Source organism: Eubalaena glacialis, chromosome 1, assembly GCF_028564815.1.
Source record: "Eubalaena glacialis isolate mEubGla1 chromosome 1, mEubGla1.1.hap2.+ XY, whole genome shotgun sequence".
NCBI lineage: Eukaryota > Metazoa > Chordata > Mammalia > Artiodactyla > Balaenidae > Eubalaena > Eubalaena glacialis.
The window spans coordinates 92,278,821-92,301,749 of record NC_083716.1 but is presented as its reverse complement, the minus strand read 5'-3'; the positions used below and the strand labels follow the sequence as shown (position 1 = coordinate 92,301,749).

At 73.5% G+C, this 22,929-nt stretch overlaps 13 non-coding genes and 8 pseudogenes across 13 annotated transcripts; all 21 read right to left on the bottom strand.

Moving 5' to 3' along the window:
• Window positions 1-659: 659 nt before the first annotated feature.
• LOC133076873 (5S ribosomal RNA) lies at window positions 660-778 on the bottom strand. Its single transcript, XR_009697632.1, has one exon. It is a non-coding gene; the product is annotated as a 5S ribosomal RNA (ribosomal RNA).
• A 917-nt stretch (window positions 779-1,695) lies between these two features.
• LOC133076821 (5S ribosomal RNA) lies at window positions 1,696-1,814 on the bottom strand. The gene has a single exon (XR_009697627.1). It is a non-coding gene; the product is annotated as a 5S ribosomal RNA (ribosomal RNA).
• A 909-nt stretch (window positions 1,815-2,723) lies between these two features.
• Window positions 2,724-2,842, bottom strand: LOC133075339 (5S ribosomal RNA; annotated as a pseudogene).
• A 908-nt stretch (window positions 2,843-3,750) lies between these two features.
• LOC133075335 (5S ribosomal RNA) lies at window positions 3,751-3,869 on the bottom strand (annotated as a pseudogene).
• Window positions 3,870-4,809: 940 nt separating this feature from the next.
• On the bottom strand, window positions 4,810-4,928 carry LOC133076766 (5S ribosomal RNA). Its single transcript, XR_009697615.1, has one exon. It is a non-coding gene; the product is annotated as a 5S ribosomal RNA (ribosomal RNA).
• A 918-nt stretch (window positions 4,929-5,846) lies between these two features.
• Window positions 5,847-5,965, bottom strand: LOC133076685 (5S ribosomal RNA). Its single transcript, XR_009697580.1, has one exon. It is a non-coding gene; the product is annotated as a 5S ribosomal RNA (ribosomal RNA).
• A 1,974-nt stretch (window positions 5,966-7,939) lies between these two features.
• Window positions 7,940-8,058, bottom strand: LOC133076622 (5S ribosomal RNA). Its single transcript, XR_009697565.1, has one exon. It is a non-coding gene; the product is annotated as a 5S ribosomal RNA (ribosomal RNA).
• Window positions 8,059-8,978: 920 nt separating this feature from the next.
• LOC133076567 (5S ribosomal RNA) lies at window positions 8,979-9,097 on the bottom strand. Its single transcript, XR_009697555.1, has one exon. It is a non-coding gene; the product is annotated as a 5S ribosomal RNA (ribosomal RNA).
• Window positions 9,098-10,006: 909 nt separating this feature from the next.
• On the bottom strand, window positions 10,007-10,125 carry LOC133075328 (5S ribosomal RNA; annotated as a pseudogene).
• Window positions 10,126-11,033: 908 nt separating this feature from the next.
• Window positions 11,034-11,152, bottom strand: LOC133075324 (5S ribosomal RNA; annotated as a pseudogene).
• A 940-nt stretch (window positions 11,153-12,092) lies between these two features.
• On the bottom strand, window positions 12,093-12,211 carry LOC133104583 (5S ribosomal RNA). Its single transcript, XR_009703649.1, has one exon. It is a non-coding gene; the product is annotated as a 5S ribosomal RNA (ribosomal RNA).
• Window positions 12,212-13,129: 918 nt separating this feature from the next.
• Window positions 13,130-13,248, bottom strand: LOC133076520 (5S ribosomal RNA). The gene has a single exon (XR_009697546.1). It is a non-coding gene; the product is annotated as a 5S ribosomal RNA (ribosomal RNA).
• Window positions 13,249-14,157: 909 nt separating this feature from the next.
• On the bottom strand, window positions 14,158-14,276 carry LOC133075318 (5S ribosomal RNA; annotated as a pseudogene).
• A 946-nt stretch (window positions 14,277-15,222) lies between these two features.
• On the bottom strand, window positions 15,223-15,341 carry LOC133076454 (5S ribosomal RNA). The gene has a single exon (XR_009697538.1). It is a non-coding gene; the product is annotated as a 5S ribosomal RNA (ribosomal RNA).
• A 918-nt stretch (window positions 15,342-16,259) lies between these two features.
• LOC133076381 (5S ribosomal RNA) lies at window positions 16,260-16,378 on the bottom strand. Its single transcript, XR_009697527.1, has one exon. It is a non-coding gene; the product is annotated as a 5S ribosomal RNA (ribosomal RNA).
• Window positions 16,379-17,287: 909 nt separating this feature from the next.
• LOC133075315 (5S ribosomal RNA) lies at window positions 17,288-17,406 on the bottom strand (annotated as a pseudogene).
• A 908-nt stretch (window positions 17,407-18,314) lies between these two features.
• On the bottom strand, window positions 18,315-18,433 carry LOC133075308 (5S ribosomal RNA; annotated as a pseudogene).
• Window positions 18,434-19,373: 940 nt separating this feature from the next.
• Window positions 19,374-19,492, bottom strand: LOC133076307 (5S ribosomal RNA). Its single transcript, XR_009697523.1, has one exon. It is a non-coding gene; the product is annotated as a 5S ribosomal RNA (ribosomal RNA).
• A 918-nt stretch (window positions 19,493-20,410) lies between these two features.
• Window positions 20,411-20,529, bottom strand: LOC133076249 (5S ribosomal RNA). Its single transcript, XR_009697516.1, has one exon. It is a non-coding gene; the product is annotated as a 5S ribosomal RNA (ribosomal RNA).
• A 910-nt stretch (window positions 20,530-21,439) lies between these two features.
• Window positions 21,440-21,558, bottom strand: LOC133075303 (5S ribosomal RNA; annotated as a pseudogene).
• A 910-nt stretch (window positions 21,559-22,468) lies between these two features.
• LOC133076196 (5S ribosomal RNA) lies at window positions 22,469-22,587 on the bottom strand. Its single transcript, XR_009697508.1, has one exon. It is a non-coding gene; the product is annotated as a 5S ribosomal RNA (ribosomal RNA).
• Window positions 22,588-22,929: the final 342 nt, after the last annotated feature.

Sequence of the window (22,929 nt, the reverse complement as noted above, 5' to 3'; positions counted from 1 at the left end):
ATTCCCCACCCTGTCAATCCACACAGTGCTAGGCGCAGCCCAGCCACGGCCTGGCCGGCCCGCCTGCCCAACGGCAGTTGGCCCGAAGCCACTGGGAGCCACCATTGAGCCGGCACGGCCCCTTAGACACAGCAACGCCACCCTTGCCCCCACGCCAACTGCCGAGCAAAGTTCCCGGCGCCTGGTGTCTAGCCAGCCCAGCGAACCGGTCCCAGCCCACGACCCCGCTCCCACTCTCGGCCGTGGCGAAGTGGCAAAGGGTGGGCTTTTTCCGGAGGGAGCTGTGGAGAGACACACGGGCAGACAGGGGGCTGCGGCGCGGCTGGGCTCCGGTGGGGGCGGCCAAGTGCAGGTCGAGGGCTTCGTGGGCCGCACGGACGGCACCCCGGCCTGCGGCGGAGTCTGGGTCCGGGCCAGCCACCACGGGAGCGGCTGGGGTGGCGGCTGCCTTCCAGGGCCGCCTTCTGGCCGCCTGGCCGGCCAGGCCGGCGCGGAGCGCCCCCTCTGGCGCGCTGTGGTGGGAGGGGCCGGAGGAGGTGGGGCCTGCAGCGCTGCCCGGCGGGGGCGGGGGCGGGGGCGGAGGCAGCGGCCTCGGCCTTGGCCTCGGCCTCGGCCTAGGCCGCGGGCGACTAAAGGAGAAGGCGGAGCGGGAGGCAAAAAGCCTACAGCACCCGGTATTCCCAGGCGGTCTCCCATCCAAGTACTAACCAGGCCCGACCCTGCTTAGCTTCCGAGATCAGACGAGATCGGGCGCGTTCAGGGTGGTATGGCCGTAGACGTTAAGAGGGGCCCGCGGAGTGCCTCTTGAGGCCCAGCTTCGCTGGCGCTTGCGCCTCCCCGCCAGCCCGGCGGCCAGCCCGCCCCGGCAGGGCCCCGCCGCCCGCCCAGGCAGGGCAACGGCGGCCTCGGGTACCAGGGGGGTGGCGGAGGGTTCGGCGACCTCCCAGCCCAGGGCGGGCGGGACCCACCAAACCGTTCGGCGCTTGGCGCCCCGCCCCAGATCCCGCACGTCGCTCACAGGGACGTGGCCCCGGAGGCTTCAGGGCCCGGGGCCCGCGGTCCCTTGGGCCTCCCCTCTGCCCGCCCACGCGGCGCTAGGCGCAGCCCAGCCGCAGCCCGGGCCGGCCCTCCTGCCCGACGGCAGTCGGCCCTTAACCCACTGGGAGCCACCATTGAGTCGGCACGGCCCCTTAGCCCCAGCAAGGCCACCCTTGCCCCCACGCCACCCGCCGAGCACAGGACCCGGCGCCTTGTGGCCGGCCGGCCCGGAGCACCGGCCCCGGCCCCCGCACCCGCTCCCGCCCCCGGCCGTGGCGAAACGGCGGAGGGGGGCTTTTTCTGGAGGGAGCTGTGGAGAGACACACCGGCAGATAGGTGGCTGCGCCGGGGCTGGGCGCTGGTGGGGGCGGCCAGGTGCAGGTCAAGGGGCTCGCGGGCCGCACGGCCGGCACCCGGGCCTGAGGCGGAGTCTGGGTTCAGGCCAGCCACCCCGGGAGCGGCTGGGATGCGGCTGCCTTCCAGGGCCGCCTTCTGGCCGCCTGGCCGGCCAGGCAGGCGGAGAGCGCCCCCTCTGGCGCGCTGTGGTGGGAGGGGCCGGAGGAGGTGGGGCCTGCAGCGGTGCCCGGCGGGGGCGGGGGCGGGGGCGGGGGCGGAGGCGGCGGGCGACTAAAGGAGAAGGCGGAGCGGGAGGCAAAAAGCCTACAGCACCCGGTATTCCCAGGCGGTCTCCCATCCAAGTACTAACCAGGCCCGACCCTGCTTAGCTTCCGAGATCAGACGAGATCGGGCGCGTTCAGGGTGGTATGGCCGTAGACGCAGGAGGGGCCCGCGCGGTGCCTCTTGAGGCCCAGCTTCGCTGGCGCCTGCGCCTTACCGCCATGCCGGCGGCCAGCCCTCTCCGGCAGGGCCCTGCCGCCCGCCCAGGCAGGCGACAGGAGGCCTCGGGGACCCGGGGGTGGAGGAGTGGTGGGCCACCTCGCAGCCCAGGGCGGGCGGGACGCTCCAGGCCCGTCGGCGCTTGGCGCCCCGCCGCAGATCCCGCTCGACGCTCACAGGGACGCGGCCCCGGAGGCTTCAGGGCCCGGCGGCCGCGGTCCCTTGGGCATCCCCCCCTGCCCGCCCACGCGGAGTTAGGCGCAGCCCGGCCACGGCCGGGCCGGCCCTCCGGCCGGGCAGCAGCTGGCCCGAAGCCACTGGGAGCCACCATGGAGTGGGCACGGCCCCTTAGCCCCAGCAAGGCCCCCCCTTGCCCCCACGCCGCCCGCCGAGCACAGGACCCCGGCCCTGGTGGCCGGCAGGCCCGGAGAAGCGGCCCCGGCCCCCGCCCCCGCTCCCGCCCCCGGCCGTGGCGAAACGGCGGAGGGGGGGCTTTTTCCGGAGGGAGCTGTGGAGAGACACACGGGCAGACAGGGGGCTGCGGCGCGGCTGGGCTCCGGTGGGGGCGGCCAAGTGCAGGTCGAGGGCCTCGCGGGCCGCACGGACGGCACCCCGGCCTGCGGCGGAGTCTGGGTCCGGGCCAGCCACCACGGGAGCGGCTGGGGTGGCGGCTGCCTTCCAGGGCCGCATTCTGGCCGCATGTCCAGCCAGCTCGGCGGGGAGCGATCCCTCCGGCGCGCTGTGTTGGGAGGGACGTGAGGAGGTGAGGCCTGCAGCGGTGCTCAGCGGGGGCGGAGGCGGCCTCGGCCGCGGGCCACTAAATGTCAAGGTGGAGCGGGAGGCAAAAAAGCCTACAGCACTCGGTATTCCCATGTGGTCTCCCATCCAGGTACGAAACAGGCCAGACCCTGATTAGCTTCCGAGATCAGACGAGGTGTGGTGCGTTCAGGGAGGTGTGGCCGTAGAATGCAGCGGGGGCCACGGTGTGCCTCTTGAGGCTTAGCTTCGCTGGTGCTGGCGACTTACCGCCAGCCCGGCAGCCAACCCTCTCCGGCGCGGCCCTGCCGTCTACCCAGGCAAGCGACAGGAGGCCTCGAGGGCCCGGGGGTGGTGGAGTTGTGGGCGACTTCGCAGCTCAGGTCAGGCGGGACCCTCCAGGCCTGTAGGCGCTTGGCCCTCCGCCCCAGAGCCGCTCAACGCTCACAGGACTTGGCCCTGGAGGCTTAAGGGCCTGTGGCCCTCGGTCCCTTGTGCATTCCCCACCCTGTCAATCCACACAGTGCTAGGCGCAGCCCAGCCACGGCCTGGCCGGCCCGCCTGCCCAACGGCAGTTGGCCCGAAGCCACTGGGAGCCACCATTGAGCCGGCACGGCCCCTTAGACACAGCAACGCCACCCTTGCCCCCACGCCAACTGCCGAGCAAAGTTCCCGGCGCCTGGTGTCTAGCCAGCCCAGCGAACCGGTCCCAGCCCACGACCCCGCTCCCACTCTCGGCCGTGGCGAAGTGGCAAAGGGTGGGCTTTTTCCGGAGGGAGCTGTGGAGAGACACACGGGCAGACAGGGGGCTGCGGCGCGGCTGGGCTCCGGTGGGGGCGGCCAAGTGCAGGTCGAGGGCTTCGTGGGCCGCACGGACGGCACCCCGGCCTGCGGCGGAGTCTGGGTCCGGGCCAGCCACCACGGGAGCGGCTGGGGTGGCGGCTGCCTTCCAGGGCCGCATTCTGGCCGCATGTCCAGCCAGCTCGGTGGGGAGCGATCCCTCCGGCGCGCTGTGTTGGGAGGGACGTGAGGAGGTGAGGCCTGCAGCGGTGCTCAGCGGGGGCGGAGGCGGCCTCGGCCGCGGGCCACTAAATGTCAAGGCGGAGCGGGAGGCAAAAAAGCCTACAGCACTCGGTATTCCCATGTGGTCTCCCATCCAGGTACGAAACAGGCCAGACCCTGATTAGCTTCCGAGATCAGACGAGGTGTGGTGCGTTCAGGGAGGTGTGGCCGTAGAATGCAGCGGGGGCCACGGTGTGCCTCTTGAGGCTTAGCTTCGCTGGTGCTGGCGACTTACCGCCAGCCCGGCAGCCAACCCTCTCCGGCGCGGCCCTGCCGTCCGCCCAGGCAAGCGACAGGAGGCCTCGAGGGCCCGGGGGTGGTGGAGTTGTGGGCGACTTCGCAGCTCAGGTCAGGCGGGACCCTCCAGGCCTGTAGGCGCTTGGCCCTCCGCCCCAGAGCCGCTCAACGCTCACAGGACTTGGCCCCGGAGGCTTAAGGGCCTGTGGCCCTCGGTCCCTTGTGCATTCCCCACCCTGTCAATCCACACAGTGCTAGGCGCAGCCCAGCCACGGCCTGGCCGGCCCGCCTGCCCAACGGCAGTTGGCCCGAAGCCACTGGGAGCCACCATTGAGCCGGCACGGCCCCTTAGACACAGCAACGCCACCCTTGCCCCCACGCCAACTGCCGAGCAAAGTTCCTGGCGCCTGGTGTCTAGCCAGCCCAGCGAACCGGTCCCAGCCCACGACCCCGCTCCCACTCTCGGCCGTGGCGAAGTGGCAAAGGGTGGGCTTTTTCCGGAGGGAGCTGTGGAGAGACACACGGGCAGACAGGGGGCTGCGGCGCGGCTGGGCTCCGGTGGGGGCGGCCAAGTGCAGGTCGAGGGCTTCGTGGGCCGCACGGATGGCACCCCGGCCTGCGGCGGAGTCTGGGTCCGGGCCAGCCACCACGGGAGCGGCTGGGGTGGCGGCTGCCTTCCAGGGCCGCCTTCTGGCCGCCTGGCCGGCCAGGCCGGCGCGGAGCGCCCCCTCTGGCGCGCTGTGGTGGGAGGGGCCGGAGGAGGTGGGGCCTGCAGCGCTGCCCGGCGGGGGCGGGGGCGGGGGCGGAGGCAGCGGCCTCGGCCTCGGCCTCGGCCTAGGCCGCGGGCGACTAAAGGAGAAGGTGGAGCGGGAGGCAAAAAGCCTACAGCACCCGGTATTCCCAGGCGGTCTCCCATCCAAGTACTAACCAGGCCCGACCCTGCTTAGCTTCCGAGATCAGACGAGATCGGGCGCGTTCAGGGTGGTATGGCCGTAGACGTTAAGAGGGGCCCGCGGAGTGCCTCTTGAGGCCCAGCTTCGCTGGCGCTTGCGCCTCCCCGCCAGCCCGGCGGCCAGCCCGCCCCGGCAGGGCCCCGCCGCCCGCCCAGGCAGGGCAACGGCGGCCTCGGGTACCAGGGGGGTGGCGGAGGGTTCGGCGACCTCCCAGCCCAGGGCGGGCGGGACCCACCAAACCGTTCGGCGCTTGGCGCCCCGCCCCAGATCCCGCACGTCGCTCACAGGGACGTGGCCCCGGAGGCTTCAGGGCCCGGGGCCCGCGGTCCCTTGGGCCTCCCCTCTGCCCGCCCACGCGGCGCTAGGCGCAGCCCAGCCGCAGCCCGGGCCGGCCCTCCTGCCCGACGGCAGTCGGCCCTTAACCCACTGGGAGCCACCATTGAGTCGGCACGGCCCCTTAGCCCCAGCAAGGCCACCCTTGCCCCCACGCCACCCGCCGAGCACAGGACCCGGCGCCTTGTGGCCGGCCGGCCCGGAGCACCGGCCCCGGCCCCCGCCCCCGCTCCCGCCCCCGGCCGTGGCGAAACGGCGGAGGGGGGGCTTTTTCCGGAGGGAGCTGTGGAGAGACACACCGGCAGATAGGTGGCTGCGCCGGGGCTGGGCGCTGGTGGGGGCGGCCAGGTGCAGGTCAAGGGGCTCGCGGGCCGCACGGCCGGCACCCGGGCCTGAGGCGGAGTCTGGGTTCAGGCCAGCCACCCCGGGAGCGGCTGGGATGCGGCTGCCTTCCAGGGCCGCCTTCTGGCCGCCTGGCCGGCCAGGCAGGCGGAGAGCGCCCCCTCTGGCGCGCTGTGGTGGGAGGGGCCGGAGGAGGTGGGGCCTGCAGCGGTGCCCGGCGGGGGCGGGGGCGGGGGCGGGGGCGGAGGCGGCGGGCGACTAAAGGAGAAGGCGGAGCGGGAGGCAAAAAGCCTACAGCACCCGGTATTCCCAGGCGGTCTCCCATCCAAGTACTAACCAGGCCCGACCCTGCTTAGCTTCCGAGATCAGACGAGATCGGGCGCGTTCAGGGTGGTATGGCCGTAGACGCAGGAGGGGCCCGCGCGGTGCCTCTTGAGGCCCAGCTTCGCTGGCGCCTGCGCCTTACCGCCATGCCGGCGGCCAGCCCTCTCCGGCAGGGCCCTGCCGCCCGCCCAGGCAGGCGACAGGAGGCCTCGGGGACCCGGGGGTGGCGGAGTGGTGGGCCACCTCGCAGCCCAGGGCGGGCGGGACGCTCCAGGCCCGTCGGCGCTTGGCGCCCCGCCGCAGATCCCGCTCGACGCTCACAGGGACGCGGCCCCGGAGGCTTCAGGGCCCGGCGGCCGCGGTCCCTTGGGCATCCCCCCCTGCCCGCCCACGCGGAGTTAGGCGCAGCCCGGCCACGGCCGGGCCGGCCCTCCGGCCGGGCAGCAGCTGGCCCGAAGCCACTGGGAGCCACCATGGAGTGGGCACGGCCCCTTAGCCCCAGCAAGGCCCCCCCTTGCCCCCACGCCGCCCGCCGAGCACAGGACCCCGGCCCTGGTGGCCGGCAGGCCCGGAGAAGCGGCCCCGGCCCCCGCCCCCGCTCCCGCCCCCGGCCGTGGCGAAACGGCGGAGGGGGGGCTTTTTCCGGAGGGAGCTGTGGAGAGACACACGGGCAGACAGGGGGCTGCGGCGCGGCTGGGCTCCGGTGGGGGCGGCCAAGTGCAGGTCGAGGGCCTCGCGGGCCGCACGGACGGCACCCCGGCCTGCGGCGGAGTCTGGGTCCGGGCCAGCCACCACGGGAGCGGCTGGGGTGGCGGCTGCCTTCCAGGGCCGCATTCTGGCCGCATGTCCAGCCAGCTCGGCGGGGAGCGATCCCTCCGGCGCGCTGTGTTGGGAAGGACGTGAGGAGGTGAGGCCTGCAGCGGTGCTCAGCGGGGGCGGAGGCGGCCTCGGCCGCGGGCCACTAAATGTCAAGGCGGAGCGGGAGGCAAAAAAGCCTACAGCACTCGGTATTCCCATGTGGTCTCCCATCCAGGTACGAAACAGGCCAGACCCTGATTAGCTTCCGAGATCAGACGAGGTGTGGTGCGTTCAGGGAGGTGTGGCCGTAAAATGCAGCGGGGGCCACGGTGTGCCTCTTGAGGCTTAGCTTCGCTGGTGCTGGCGACTTACCGCCAGCCCGGCAGCCAACCCTCTCCAGCGCGGCCCTGCCGTCCGCCCAGGCAAGCGACAGGAGGCCTCGAGGGCCCGGGGGTGGTGGAGTTGTGGGCGACTTCGCAGCTCAGGTCAGGCGGGACCCTCCAGGCCTGTAGGCGCTTGGCCCTCCGCCCCAGAGCCGCTCAACGCTCACAGGACTTGGCCCCGGAGGCTTAAGGGCCTGTGGCCCTCGGTCCCTTGTGCATTCCCCACCCTGTCAATCCACACAGTGCTAGGCGCAGCCCAGCCACGGCCTGGCCGGCCCGCCTGCCCAACGGCAGTTGGCCCGAAGCCACTGGGAGCCACCATTGAGCCGGCACGGCCCCTTAGACACAGCAACGCCACCCTTGCCCCCACGCCAACTGCCGAGCAAAGTTCCCGGCGCCTGGTGTCTAGCCAGCCCAGCGAACCGGTCCCAGCCCACGACCCCGCTCCCACTCTCGGCCGTGGCGAAGTGGCAAAGGGTGGGCTTTTTCCGGAGGGAGCTGTGGAGAGACACACGGGCAGACAGGGGGCTGCGGCGCGGCTGGGCTCCGGTGGGGGCGGCCAAGTGCAGGTCGAGGGCTTCGTGGGCCGCACGGACGGCACCCCGGCCTGCGGCGGAGTCTGGGTCCGGGCCAGCCACCACGGGAGCGGCTGGGGTGGCGGCTGCCTTCCAGGGCCGCCTTCTGGCCGCCTGGCCGGCCAGGCCGGCGCGGAGCGCCCCCTCTGGCGCGCTGTGGTGGGAGGGGCCGGAGGAGGTGGGGCCTGCAGCGCTGCCCGGCGGGGGCGGGGGCGGGGGCGGAGGCAGCGGCCTCGGCCTTGGCCTCGGCATCGGCCTAGGCCGCGGGCGACTAAAGGAGAAGGCGGAGCGGGAGGCAAAAAGCCTACAGCACCCGGTATTCCCAGGCGGTCTCCCATCCAAGTACTAACCAGGCCCGACCCTGCTTAGCTTCCGAGATCAGACGAGATCGGGCGCGTTCAGGGTGGTATGGCCGTAGACGTTAAAAGGGGCCCGCGGAGTGCCTCTTGAGGCCCAGCTTCGCTGGCGCTTGCGCCTCCCCGCCAGCCCGGCGGCCAGCCCGCCCCGGCAGGGCCCCGCCGCCCGCCCAGGCAGGGCAACGGCGGCCTCGGGTACCAGGGGGGGTGGCGGAGGGTTCGGCGACCTCCCAGCCCAGGGCGGGCGGGACCCACCAAACCGTTCGGCGCTTGGCGCCCCGCCCCAGATCCCGCACGTCGCTCACAGGGACGTGGCCCCGGAGGCTTCAGGGCCCGGGGCCCGCGGTCCCTTGGGCCTCCCCTCTGCCCGCCCACGCGGCGCTAGGCGCAGCCCAGCCGCAGCCCGGGCCGGCCCTCCTGCCCGACGGCAGTCGGCCCTTAACCCACTGGGAGCCACCATTGAGTCGGCACGGCCCCTTAGCCCCAGCAAGGCCACCCTTGCCCCCACGCCACCCGCCGAGCACAGGACCCGGCGCCTTGTGGCCGGCCGGCCCGGAGCACCGGCCCCGGCCCCCGCCCCCGCTCCCGCCCCCGGCCGTGGCGAAACGGCGGAGGGGGGGCTTTTTCCGGAGGGAGCTGTGGAGAGACACACCGGCAGATAGGTGGCTGCGCCGGGGCTGGGCGCTGGTGGGGGCGGCCAGGTGCAGGTCAAGGGGCTCGCGGGCCGCACGGCCGGCACCCGGGCCTGAGGCGGAGTCTGGGTTCAGGCCAGCCACCCCGGGAGCGGCTGGGATGCGGCTGCCTTCCAGGGCCGCCTTCTGGCCGCCTGGCCGGCCAGGCCGGCGCGGAGCGCCCCCTCTGGCGCGCTGTGGTGGGAGGGGCCGGAGGAGGTGGGGCCTGCAGCGGTGCCCGGCGGGGGCGGGGGGCGGGGGCGGGGGCGGAGGCGGCGGGCGACTAAAGGAGAAGGCGGAGCGGGAGGCAAAAAGCCTACAGCACCCGGTATTCCCAGGCGGTCTCCCATCCAAGTACTAACCAGGCCCGACCCTGCTTAGCTTCCGAGATCAGACGAGATCGGGCGCGTTCAGGGTGGTATGGCCGTAGACGCAGGAGGGGCCCGCGCGGTGCCTCTTGAGGCCCAGCTTCGCTGGCGCCTGCGCCTTACCGCCATGCCGGCGGCCAGCCCTCTCCGGCAGGGCCCTGCCGCCCGCCCAGGCAGGCGACAGGAGGCCTCGGGGACCCGGGGGTGGCGGAGTGGTGGGCCACCTCGCAGCCCAGGGCGGGCGGGACGCTCCAGGCCCGTCGGCGCTTGGCGCCCCGCCGCAGATCCCGCTCGACGCTCACAGGGACGCGGCCCCGGAGGCTTCAGGGCCCGGCGGCCGCGGTCCCTTGGGCATCCCCCCCTGCCCGCCCACGCGGAGTTAGGCGCAGCCCGGCCACGGCCGGGCCGGCCCTCCGGCCGGGCAGCAGCTGGCCCGAAGCCACTGGGAGCCACCATGGAGTGGGCACGGCCCCTTAGCCCCAGCAAGGCCCCCCCTTGCCCCCACGCCGCCCGCCGAGCACAGGACCCCGGCCCTGGTGGCCGGCAGGCCCGGAGAAGCGGCCCCGGCCCCCGCCCCCGCTCCCGCCCCCGGCCGTGGCGAAACGGCGGAGGGGGGGCTTTTTCCGGAGGGAGCTGTGGAGAGACACACGGGCAGACAGGGGGCTGCGGCGCGGCTGGGCTCCGGTGGGGGCGGCCAAGTGCAGGTCGAGGGCCTCGCGGGCCGCACGGACGGCACCCCGGCCTGCGGCGGAGTCTGGGTCCGGGCCAGCCACCACGGGAGCGGCTGGGGTGGCGGCTGCCTTCCAGGGCCGCATTCTGGCCGCATGTCCAGCCAGCTCGGCGGGGAGCGATCCCTCCGGCGCGCTGTGTTGGGAGGGACGTGAGGAGGTGAGGCCTGCAGCGGTGCTCAGCGGGGGCGGAGGCGGCCTCGGCCGTGGGCCACTAAATGTCAAGGCGGAGCGGGAGGCAAAAAAGCCTACAGCACTCGGTATTCCCATGTGGTCTCCCATCCAGGTACGAAACAGGCCAGACCCTGATTAGCTTCCGAGATCAGACGAGGTGTGGTGCGTTCAGGGAGGTGTGGCCGTAGAATGCAGCGGGGGCCACGGTGTGCCTCTTGAGGCTTAGCTTCGCTGGTGCTGGCGACTTACCGCCAGCCCGGCAGCCAACCCTCTCCGGCGCGGCCCTGCCGTCCGCCCAGGCAAGCGACAGGAGGCCTCGAGGGCCCGGGGGTGGTGGAGTTGTGGGCGACTTCGCAGCTCAGGTCAGGCGGGACCCTCCAGGCCTGTAGGCGCTTGGCCCTCCGCCCCAGAGCCGCTCAACGCTCACAGGACTTGGCCCCGGAGGCTTAAGGGCCTGTGGCCCTCGGTCCCTTGTGCATTCCCCACCCTGTCAATCCACACAGTGCTAGGCGCAGCCCAGCCACGGCCTGGCCGGCCCGCCTGCCCAACGGCAGTTGGCCCGAAGCCACTGGGAGCCACCATTGAGCCGGCACGGCCCCTTAGACACAGCAACGCCACCCTTGCCCCCACGCCAACTGCCGAGCAAAGTTCCCGGCGCCTGGTGTCTAGCCAGCCCAGCGAACCGGTCCCAGCCCACGACCCCGCTCCCACTCTCGGCCGTGGCGAAGTGGCAAAGGGTGGGCTTTTTCCGGAGGGAGCTGTGGAGAGACACACGGGCAGACAGGGGGCTGCGGCGCGGCTGGGCTCCGGTGGGGGCGGCCAAGTGCAGGTCGAGGGCTTCGTGGGCCGCACGGACGGCACCCCGGCCTGCGGCGGAGTCTGGGTCCGGGCCAGCCACCACGGGAGCGGCTGGGGTGGCGGCTGCCTTCCAGGGCCGCATTCTGGCCGCATGTCCAGCCAGCTCGGTGGGGAGCGATCCCTCCGGCGCGCTGTGTTGGGAGGGACGTGAGGAGGTGAGGCCTGCAGCGGTGCTCAGCGGGGGCGGAGGCGGCCTCGGCCGCGGGCCACTAAATGTCAAGGCGGAGCGGGAGGCAAAAAAGCCTACAGCACTCGGTATTCCCATGTGGTCTCCCATCCAGGTACGAAACAGGCCAGACCCTGATTAGCTTCCGAGATCAGACGAGGTGTGGTGCGTTCAGGGAGGTGTGGCCGTAGAATGCAGCGGGGGCCACGGTGTGCCTCTTGAGGCTTAGCTTCGCTGGTGCTGGCGACTTACCGCCAGCCCGGCAGCCAACCCTCTCCGGCGCGGCCCTGCCGTCCGCCCAGGCAAGCGACAGGAGGCCTCGAGGGCCCGGGGGTGGTGGAGTTGTGGGCGACTTCGCAGCTCAGGTCAGGCGGGACCCTCCAGGCCTGTAGGCGCTTGGCCCTCCGCCCCAGAGCCGCTCAACGCTCACAGGACTTGGCCCCGGAGGCTTAAGGGCCTGTGGCCCTCGGTCCCTTGTGCATTCCCCACCCTGTCAATCCACACAGTGCTAGGCGCAGCCCAGCCACGGCCTGGCCGGCCCGCCTGCCCAACGGCAGTTGGCCCGAAGCCACTGGGAGCCACCATTGAGCCGGCACGGCCCCTTAGACACAGCAACGCCACCCTTGCCCCCACGCCAACTGCCGAGCAAAGTTCCTGGCGCCTGGTGTCTAGCCAGCCCAGCGAACCGGTCCCAGCCCACGACCCCGCTCCCACTCTCGGCCGTGGCGAAGTGGCAAAGGGTGGGCTTTTTCCGGAGGGAGCTGTGGAGAGACACACGGGCAGACAGGGGGCTGCGGCGCGGCTGGGCTCCGGTGGGGGCGGCCAAGTGCAGGTCGAGGGCTTCGTGGGCCGCACGGATGGCACCCCGGCCTGCGGCGGAGTCTGGGTCCGGGCCAGCCACCACGGGAGCGGCTGGGGTGGCGGCTGCCTTCCAGGGCCGCCTTCTGGCCGCCTGGCCGGCCAGGCCGGCGCGGAGCGCCCCCTCTGGCGCGCTGTGGTGGGAGGGGCCGGAGGAGGTGGGGCCTGCAGCGCTGCCCGGCGGGGGCGGGGGCGGGGGCGGAGGCAGCGGCCTCGGCCTCGGCCTCGGCCTAGGCCGCGGGCGACTAAAGGAGAAGGTGGAGCGGGAGGCAAAAAGCCTACAGCACCCGGTATTCCCAGGCGGTCTCCCATCCAAGTACTAACCAGGCCCGACCCTGCTTAGCTTCCGAGATCAGACGAGATTGGGCGCGTTCAGGGTGGTATGGCCGTAGACGTTAAGAGGGGCCCGCGGAGTGCCTCTTGAGGCCCAGCTTCGCTGGCGCTTGCGCCTCCCCGCCAGCCCGGCGGCCAGCCCGCCCCGGCAGGGCCCCGCCGCCCGCCCAGGCAGGGCAACGGCGGCCTCGGGTACCAGGGGGGTGGCGGAGGGTTCGGCGACCTCCCAGCCCAGGGCGGGCGGGACCCACCAAACCGTTCGGCGCTTGGCGCCCCGCCCCAGATCCCGCACGTCGCTCACAGGGACGTGGCCCCGGAGGCTTCAGGGCCCGGGGCCCGCGGTCCCTTGGGCCTCCCCTCTGCCCGCCCACGCGGCGCTAGGCGCAGCCCAGCCGCAGCCCGGGCCGGCCCTCCTGCCCGACGGCAGTCGGCCCTTAACCCACTGGGAGCCACCATTGAGTCGGCACGGCCCCTTAGCCCCAGCAAGGCCACCCTTGCCCCCACGCCACCCGCCGAGCACAGGACCCGGCGCCTTGTGGCCGGCCGGCCCGGAGCACCGGCCCCGGCCCCCGCCCCCGCTCCCGCCCCCGGCCGTGGCGAAACGGCGGAGGGGGGGCTTTTTCCGGAGGGAGCTGTGGAGAGACACACCGGCAGATAGGTGGCTGCGCCGGGGCTGGGCGCTGGTGGGGGCGGCCAGGTGCAGGTCAAGGGGCTCGCGGGCCGCACGGCCGGCACCCGGGCCTGAGGCGGAGTCTGGGTTCAGGCCAGCCACCCCGGGAGCGGCTGGGATGCGGCTGCCTTCCAGGGCCGCCTTCTGGCCGCCTGGCCGGCCAGGCAGGCGGAGAGCGCCCCCTCTGGCGCGCTGTGGTGGGAGGGGCCGGAGGAGGTGGGGCCTGCAGCGGTGCCCGGCGGGGGCGGGGGCGGGGGCGGGGGCGGAGGCGGCGGGCGACTAAAGGAGAAGGCGGAGCGGGAGGCAAAAAGCCTACAGCACCCGGTATTCCCAGGCGGTCTCCCATCCAAGTACTAACCAGGCCCGACCCTGCTTAGCTTCCGAGATCAGACGAGATCGGGCGCGTTCAGGGTGGTATGGCCGTAGACGCAGGAGGGGCCCGCGCGGTGCCTCTTGAGGCCCAGCTTCGCTGGCGCCTGCGCCTTACCGCCATGCCGGCGGCCAGCCCTCTCCGGCAGGGCCCTGCCGCCCGCCCAGGCAGGCGACAGGAGGCCTCGGGGACCCGGGGGTGGCGGAGTGGTGGGCCACCTCGCAGCCCAGGGCGGGCGGGACGCACCAGGCCCGTCGGCGCTTGGCGCCCCGCCGCAGATCCCGCTCGACGCTCACAGGGACGCGGCCCCGGAGGCTTCAGGGCCCGGCGGCCGCGGTCCCTTGGGCATCCCCCCCTGCCCGCCCACGCGGAGTTAGGCGCAGCCCGGCCACGGCCGGGCCGGCCCTCCGGCCGGGCAGCAGCTGGCCCGAAGCCACTGGGAGCCACCATGGAGTGGGCACGGCCCCTTAGCCCCAGCAAGGCCCCCCCTTGCCCCCACGCCGCCCGCCGAGCACAGGACCCCGGCCCTGGTGGCCGGCAGGCCCGGAGAAGCGGCCCCGGCCCCCGCCCCCGCTCCCGCCCCCGGCCGTGGCGAAACGGCGGAGGGGGGGCTTTTTCCGGAGGGAGCTGTGGAGAGACACACGGGCAGACAGGGGGCTGCGGCGCGGCTGGGCTCCGGTGGGGGCGGCCAAGTGCAGGTCGAGGGCCTCGCGGGCCGCACGGACGGCACCCCGGCCTGCGGCGGAGTCTGGGTCCGGGCCAGCCACCACGGGAGCGGCTGGGGTGGCGGCTGCCTTCCAGGGCCGCATTCTGGCCGCATGTCCAGCCAGCTCGGCGGGGAGCGATCCCTCCGGCGCGCTGTGTTGGGAAGGACGTGAGGAGGTGAGGCCTGCAGCGGTGCTCAGCGGGGGCGGAGGCGGCCTCGGCCGCGGGCCACTAAATGTCAAGGCGGAGCGGGAGGCAAAAAAGCCTACAGCACTCGGTATTCCCATGTGGTCTCCCATCCAGGTACGAAACAGGCCAGACCCTGATTAGCTTCCGAGATCAGACGAGGTGTGGTGCGTTCAGGGAGGTGTGGCCGTAGAATGCAGCGGGGGCCACGGTGTGCCTCTTGAGGCTTAGCTTCGCTGGTGCTGGCGACTTACCGCCAGCCCGGCAGCCAACCCTCTCCAGCGCGGCCCTGCCGTCCGCCCAGGCAAGCGACAGGAGGCCTCGAGGGCCCGGGGGTGGTGGAGTTGTGGGCGACTTCGCAGCTCAGGTCAGGCGGGACCCTCCAGGCCTGTAGGCGCTTGGCCCTCCGCCCCAGAGCCGCTCAACGCTCACAGGACATGGCCCCGGAGGCTTAAGGGCCTGTGGCCCTCGGTCCCTTGTGCATTCCCCACCCTGTCAATCCACACAGTGCTAGGCGCAGCCCAGCCACGGCCTGGCCGGCCCGCCTGCCCAACGGCAGTTGGCCCGAAGCCACTGGGAGCCACCATTGAGCCGGCACGGCCCCTTAGACACAGCAACGCCACCCTTGCCCCCACGCCAACTGCCGAGCAAAGTTCCCGGCGCCTGGTGTCTAGCCAGCCCAGCGAACCGGTCCCAGCCCACGACCCCGCTCCCACTCTCGGCCGTGGCGAAGTGGCAAAGGGTGGGCTTTTTCCGGAGGGAGCTGTGGAGAGACACACGGGCAGACAGGGGGCTGCGGCGCGGCTGGGCTCCGGTGGGGGCGGCCAAGTGCAGGTCGAGGGCTTCGTGGGCCGCACGGACGGCACCCCGGCCTGCGGCGGAGTCTGGGTCCGGGCCAGCCACCACGGGAGCGGCTGGGGTGGCGGCTGCCTTCCAGGGCCGCCTTCTGGCCGCCTGGCCGGCCAGGCCGGCGCGGAGCGCCCCCTCTGGCGCGCTGTGGTGGGAGGGGCCGGAGGAGGTGGGGCCTGCAGCGCTGCCCGGCGGGGGCGGGGGCGGGGGCGGAGGCAGCGGCCTCGGCCTTGGCCTCGGCCTCGGCCTAGGCCGCGGGCGACTAAAGGAGAAGGCGGAGCGGGAGGCAAAAAGCCTACAGCACCCGGTATTCCCAGGCGGTCTCCCATCCAAGTACTAACCAGGCCCGACCCTGCTTAGCTTCCGAGATCAGACGAGATCGGGCGCGTTCAGGGTGGTATGGCCGTAGACGTTAAAAGGGGCCCGCGGAGTGCCTCTTGAGGCCCAGCTTCGCTGGCGCTTGCGCCTCCCCGCCAGCCCGGCGGCCAGCCCGCCCCGGCAGGGCCCCGCCGCCCGCCCAGGCAGGGCAACGGCGGCCTCGGGTACCAGGGGGGTGGCGGAGGGTTCGGCGACCTCCCAGCCCAGGGCGGGCGGGACCCACCAAACCGTTCGGCGCTTGGCGCCCCGCCCCAGATCCCGCACGTCGCTCACAGGGACGTGGCCCCGGAGGCTTCAGGGCCCGGGGCCCGCGGTCCCTTGGGCCTCCCCTCTGCCCGCCCACGCGGCGCTAGGCGCAGCCCAGCCGCAGCCCGGGCCGGCCCTCCTGCCCGACGGCAGTCGGCCCTTAACCCACTGGGAGCCACCATTGAGTCGGCACGGCCCCTTAGCCCCAGCAAGGCCACCCTTGCCCCCACGCCACCCGCCGAGCACAGGACCCGGCGCCTTGTGGCCGGCCGGCCCGGAGCACCGGCCCCGGCCCCCGCCCCCGCTCCCGCCCCCGGCCGTGGCGAAACGGCGGAGGGGGGGCTTTTTCCGGAGGGAGCTGTGGAGAGACACACCGGCAGATAGGTGGCTGCGCCGGGGCTGGGCGCTGGTGGGGGCGGCCAGGTGCAGGTCAAGGGGCTCGCGGGCCGCACGGCCGGCACCCGGGCCTGAGGCGGAGTCTGGGTTCAGGCCAGCCACCCCGGGAGCGGCTGGGATGCGGCTGCCTTCCAGGGCCGCCTTCTGGCCGCCTGGCCGGCCAGGCAGGCGGAGAGCGCCCCCTCTGGCGCGCTGTGGTGGGAGGGGCCGGAGGAGGTGGGGCCTGCAGCGGTGCCCGGCGGGGGCGGGGGCGGGGGCGGGGGCGGAGGCGGCGGGCGACTAAAGGAGAAGGCGGAGCGGGAGGCAAAAAGCCTACAGCACCCGGTATTCCCAGGCGGTCTCCCATCCAAGTACTAACCAGGCCCGACCCTGCTTAGCTTCCGAGATCAGACGAGATCGGGCGCGTTCAGGGTGGTATGGCCGTAGACGCAGGAGGGGCCCGCGCGGTGCCTCTTGAGGCCCAGCTTCGCTGGCGCCTGCGCCTTACCGCCATGCCGGCGGCCAGCCCTCTCCGGCAGGGCCCTGCCGCCCGCCCAGGCAGGCGACAGGAGGCCTCGGGGACCCGGGGGTGGCGGAGTGGTGGGCCACCTCGCAGCCCAGGGCGGGCGGGACGCTCCAGGCCCGTCGGCGCTTGGCGCCCCGCCGCAGATCCCGCTCGACGCTCACAGGGACGCGGCCCCGGAGGCTTCAGGGCCCGGCGGCCGCGGTCCCTTGGGCATCCCCCCCTGCCCGCCCACGCGGAGTTAGGCGCAGCCCGGCCACGGCCGGGCCGGCCCTCCGGCCGGGCAGCAGCTGGCCCGAAGCCACTGGGAGCCACCATGGAGTGGGCACGGCCCCTTAGCCCCAGCAAGGCCCCCCCTTGCCCCCACGCCGCCCGCCGAGCACAGGACCCCGGCCCTGGTGGCCGGCAGGCCCGGAGAAGCGGCCCCGGCCCCCGCCCCCGCTCCCGCCCCCGGCCGTGGCGAAACGGCGGAGGGGGGGCTTTTTCCGGAGGGAGCTGTGGAGAGACACACGGGCAGACAGGGTGCTGCGGCGCGGCTGGGCTCCGGTGGGGGCGGCCAAGTGCAGGTCGAGGGCCTCGCGGGCCGCACGGACGGCACCCCGGCCTGCGGCGGAGTCTGGGTCCGGGCCAGCCACCACGGGAGCGGCTGGGGTGGCGGCTGCCTTCCAGGGCCGCATTCTGGCCGCATGTCCAGCCAGCTCGGCGGGGAGCGATCCCTCCGGCGCGCTGTGTTGGGAGGGACGTGAGGAGGTGAGGCCTGCAGCGGTGCTCAGCGGGGGCGGAGGCGGCCTCGGCCGTGGGCCACTAAATGTCAAGGCGGAGCGGGAGGCAAAAAAGCCTACAGCACTCGGTATTCCCATGTGGTCTCCCATCCAGGTACGAAACAGGCCAGACCCTGATTAGCTTCCGAGATCAGACGAGGTGTGGTGCGTTCAGGGAGGTGTGGCCGTAGAATGCAGCGGGGGCCACGGTGTGCCTCTTGAGGCTTAGCTTCGCTGGTGCTGGCGACTTACCGCCAGCCCGGCAGCCAACCCTCTCCGGCGCGGCCCTGCCGTCCGCCCAGGCAAGCGACAGGAGGCCTCGAGGGCCCGGGGGTGGTGGAGTTGTGGGCGACTTCGCAGCTCAGGTCAGGCGGGACCCTCCAGGCCTGTAGGCGCTTGGCCCTCCGCCCCAGAGCCGCTCAACGCTCACAGGACTTGGCCCCGGAGGCTTAAGGGCCTGTGGCCCTCGGTCCCTTGTGCATTCCCCACCCTGTCAATCCACACAGTGCTAGGCGCAGCCCAGCCACGGCCTGGCCGGCCCGCCTGCCCAACGGCAGTTGGCCCGAAGCCACTGGGAGCCACCATTGAGCCGGCACGGCCCCTTAGACACAGCAACGCCACCCTTGCCCCCACGCCAACTGCCGAGCAAAGTTCCCGGCGCCTGGTGTCTAGCCAGCCCAGCGAACCGGTCCCAGCCCACGACCCCGCTCCCACTCTCGGCCGTGGCGAAGTGGCAAAGGGTGGGCTTTTTCCGGAGGGAGCTGTGGAGAGACACACGGGCAGACAGGGGGCTGCGGCGCGGCTGGGCTCCGGTGGGGGCGGCCAAGTGCAGGTCGAGGGCTTCGTGGGCCGCACGGACGGCACCCCGGCCTGCGGCGGAGTCTGGGTCCGGGCCAGCCACCACGGGAGCGGCTGGGGTGGCGGCTGCCTTCCAGGGCCGCATTCTGGCCGCATGTCCAGCCAGCTCGGTGGGGAGCGATCCCTCCGGCGCGCTGTGTTGGGAGGGACGTGAGGAGGTGAGGCCTGCAGCGGTGCTCAGCGGGGGCGGAGGCGGCCTCGGCCGCGGGCCACTAAATGTCAAGGCGGAGCGGGAGGCAAAAAAGCCTACAGCACTCGGTATTCCCATGTGGTCTCCCATCCAGGTACGAAACAGGCCAGACCCTGATTAGCTTCCGAGATCAGACGAGGTGTGGTGCGTTCAGGGAGGTGTGGCCGTAGAATGCAGCGGGGGCCACGGTGTGCCTCTTGAGGCTTAGCTTCGCTGGTGCTGGCGACTTACCGCCAGCCCGGCAGCCAACCCTCTCCGGCGCGGCCCTGCCGTCCGCCCAGGCAAGCGACAGGAGGCCTCGAGGGCCCGGGGGTGGTGGAGTTGTGGGCGACTTCGCAGCTCAGGTCAGGCGGGACCCTCCAGGCCTGTAGGCGCTTGGCCCTCCGCCCCAGAGCCGCTCAACGCTCACAGGACTTGGCCCCGGAGGCTTAAGGGCCTGTGGCCCTCGGTCCCTTGTGCATTCCCCACCCTGTCAATCCACACAGTGCTAGGCGCAGCCCAGCCACGGCCTGGCCGGCCCGCCTGCCCAACGGCAGTTGGCCCGAAGCCACTGGGAGCCACCATTGAGCCGGCACGGCCCCTTAGACACAGCAACGCCACCCTTGCCCCCACGCCAACTGCCGAGCAAAGTTCCTGGCGCCTGGTGTCTAGCCAGCCCAGCGAACCGGTCCCAGCCCACGACCCCGCTCCCACTCTCGGCCGTGGCGAAGTGGCAAAGGGTGGGCTTTTTCCGGAGGGAGCTGTGGAGAGACACACGGGCAGACAGGGGGCTGCGGCGCGGCTGGGCTCCGGTGGGGGCGGCCAAGTGCAGGTCGAGGGCTTCGTGGGCCGCACGGATGGCACCCCGGCCTGCGGCGGAGTCTGGGTCCGGGCCAGCCACCACGGGAGCGGCTGGGGTGGCGGCTGCCTTCCAGGGCCGCCTTCTGGCCGCCTGGCCGGCCAGGCCGGCGCGGAGCGCCCCCTCTGGCGCGCTGTGGTGGGAGGGGCCGGAGGAGGTGGGGCCTGCAGCGCTGCCCGGCGGGGGCGGGGGCGGGGGCGGAGGCAGCGGCCTCGGCCTCGGCCTCGGCCTAGGCCGCGGGCGACTAAAGGAGAAGGTGGAGCGGGAGGCAAAAAGCCTACAGCACCCGGTATTCCCAGGCGGTCTCCCATCCAAGTACTAACCAGGCCCGACCCTGCTTAGCTTCCGAGATCAGACGAGATCGGGCGCGTTCAGGGTGGTATGGCCGTAGACGTTAAGAGGGGCCCGCGGAGTGCCTCTTGAGGCCCAGCTTCGCTGGCGCTTGCGCCTCCCCGCCAGCCCGGCGGCCAGCCCGCCCCGGCAGGGCCCCGCCGCCCGCCCAGGCAGGGCAACGGCGGCCTCGGGTACCAGGGGGGTGGCGGAGGGTTCGGCGACCTCCCAGCCCAGGGCGGGCGGGACCCACCAAACCGTTCGGCGCTTGGCGCCCCGCCCCAGATCCCGCACGTCGCTCACAGGGACGTGGCCCCGGAGGCTTCAGGGCCCGGGGCCCGCGGTCCCTTGGGCCTCCCCTCTGCCCGCCCACGCGGCGCTAGGCGCAGCCCAGCCGCAGCCCGGGCCGGCCCTCCTGCCCGACGGCAGTCGGCCCTTAACCCACTGGGAGCCACCATTGAGTCGGCACGGCCCCTTAGCCCCAGCAAGGCCACCCTTGCCCCCACGCCACCCGCCGAGCACAGGACCCGGCGCCTTGTGGCCGGCCGGCCCGGAGCACCGGCCCCGGCCCCCGCCCCCGCTCCCGCCCCCGGCCGTGGCGAAACGGCGGAGGGGGGGCTTTTTCCGGAGGGAGCTGTGGAGAGACACACCGGCAGATAGGTGGCTGCGCCGGGGCTGGGCGCTGGTGGGGGCGGCCAGGTGCAGGTCAAGGGGCTCGCGGGCCGCACGGCCGGCACCCGGGCCTGAGGCGGAGTCTGGGTTCAGGCCAGCCACCCCGGGAGCGGCTGGGATGCGGCTGCCTTCCAGGGCCGCCTTCTGGCCGCCTGGCCGGCCAGGCAGGCGGAGAGCGCCCCCTCTGGCGCGCTGTGGTGGGAGGGGCCGGAGGAGGTGGGGCCTGCAGCGGTGCCCGGCGGGGGCGGGGGCGGGGGCGGGGGCGGAGGCGGCGGGCGACTAAAGGAGAAGGCGGAGCGGGAGGCAAAAAGCCTACAGCACCCGGTATTCCCAGGCGGTCTCCCATCCAAGTACTAACCAGGCCCGACCCTGCTTAGCTTCCGAGATCAGACGAGATCGGGCGCGTTCAGGGTGGTATGGCCGTAGACGCAGGAGGGGCCCGCGCGGTGCCTCTTGAGGCCCAGCTTCGCTGGCGCCTGCGCCTTACCGCCATGCCGGTGGCCAGCCCTCTCCGGCAGGGCCCTGCCGCCCGCCCAGGCAGGCGACAGGAGGCCTCGGGGACCCGGGGGTGGCGGAGTGGTGGGCCACCTCGCAGCCCAGGGCGGGCGGGACGCTCCAGGCCCGTCGGCGCTTGGCGCCCCGCCGCAGATCCCGCTCGACGCTCACAGGGACGCGGCCCCGGAGGCTTCAGGGCCCGGCGGCCGCGGTCCCTTGGGCATCCCCCCCTGCCCGCCCACGCGGAGTTAGGCGCAGCCCGGCCACGGCCGGGCCGGCCCTCCGGCCGGGCAGCAGCTGGCCCGAAGCCACTGGGAGCCACCATGGAGTGGGCACGGCCCCTTAGCCCCAGCAAGGCCCCCCCTTGCCCCCACGCCGCCCGCCGAGCACAGGACCCCGGCCCTGGTGGCCGGCAGGCCCGGAGAAGCGGCCCCGGCCCCCGCCCCCGCTCCCGCCCCCGGCCGTGGCGAAACGGCGGAGGGGGGGGCTTTTTCCGGAGGGAGCTGTGGAGAGACACACGGGCAGACAGGGGGCTGCGGCGCGGCTGGGCTCCGGTGGGGGCGGCCAAGTGCAGGTCGAGGGCCTCGCGGGCCGCACGGACGGCACCCCGGCCTGCGGCGGAGTCTGGGTCCGGGCCAGCCACCACGGGAGTGGCTGGGGTGGCGGCTGCCTTCCAGGGCCGCATTCTGGCCGCATGTCCAGCCAGCTCGGCGGGGAGCGATCCCTCCGGCGCGCTGTGTTGGGAGGGACGTGAGGAGGTGAGGCCTGCAGCGGTGCTCAGCGGGGGCGGAGGCGGCCTCGGCCGCGGGCCACTAAATGTCAAGGCGGAGCGGGAGGCAAAAAAGCCTACAGCACTCGGTATTCCCATGTGGTCTCCCATCCAGGTACGAAACAGGCCAGACCCTGATTAGCTTCCGAGATCAGACGAGGTGTGGTGCGTTCAGGGAGGTGTGGCCGTAGAATGCAGCGGGGGCCACGGTGTGCCTCTTGAGGCTTAGCTTCGCTGGTGCTGGCGACTTACCGCCAGCCCGGCAGCCAACCCTCTCCGGCGCGGCCCTGCCGTCCGCCCAGGCAAGCGACAGGAGGCCTCGAGGGCCCGGGGGTGGTGGAGTTGTGGGCGACTTCGCAGCTCAGGTCAGGCGGGACCCTCCAGGCCTGTAGGCGCTTGGCCCTCCGCCCCAGAGCCGCTCAACGCTCACAGGACTTGGCCCCGGAGGCTTAAGGGCCTGTGGCCCTCGGTCCCTTGTGCATTCCCCACCCTGTCAATCCACACAGTGCTAGGCGCAGCCCAGCCACGGCCTGGCCGGCCCGCCTGCCCAACGGCAGTTGGCCCGAAGCCACTGGGAGCCACCATTGAGCCGGCACGGCCCCTTAGACACAGCAACGCCACCCTTGCCCCCACGCCAACTGCCGAGCAAAGTTCCCGGCGCCTGGTGTCTAGCCAGCCCAGCGAACCGGTCCCAGCCCACGACCCCGCTCCCACTCTCGGCCGTGGCGAAGTGGCAAAGGGTGGGCTTTTTCCGGAGGGAGCTGTGGAGAGACACACGGGGAGACAGGGGGCTGCGGCGCGGCTGGGCTCCGGTGGGGGCGGCCAAGTGCAGGTCGAGGGCTTCGTGGGCCGCACGGACGGCACCCCGGCCTGCGGCGGAGTCTGGGTCCGGGCCAGCCACCACGGGAGCGGCTGGGGTGGCGGCTGCCTTCCAGGGCCGCCTTCTGGCCGCCTGGCCGGCCAGGCCGGCGCGGAGCGCCCCCTCTGGCGCGCTGTGGTGGGAGGGGCCGGAGGAGGTGGGGCCTGCAGCGCTGCCCGGCGGGGGCCGGGGCGGGGGCGGAGGCGGCGGGCGACTAAAGGAGAAGGCGGAGCGGGAGGCAAAAAGCCTACAGCACCCGGTATTCCCAGGCGGTCTCCCATCCAAGTACTAACCAGGCCCGACCCTGCTTAGCTTCCGAGATCAGACGAGATCGGGCGCGTTCAGGGTGGTATGGCCGTAGACGTTAAGAGGGGCCCGCGGAGTGCCTCTTGAGGCCCAGCTTCGCTGGCGCTTGCGCCTCCCCGCCAGCCCGGCGGCCAGCCCGCCCCGGCAGGGCCCCGCCGCCCGCCCAGGCAGGGCAACGGCGGCCTCGGGTACCAGGGGGGTGGCGGAGGGTTCGGCGACCTCCCAGCCCAGGGCGGGCGGGACCCACCAAACCGTTCGGCGCTTGGCGCCCCGCCCCAGATCCCGCACGTCGCTCACAGGGACGTGGCCCCGGAGGCTTCAGGGCCCGGGGCCCGCGGTCCCTTGGGCCTCCCCTCTGCCCGCCCACGCGGCGCTAGGCGCAGCCCAGCCGCAGCCCGG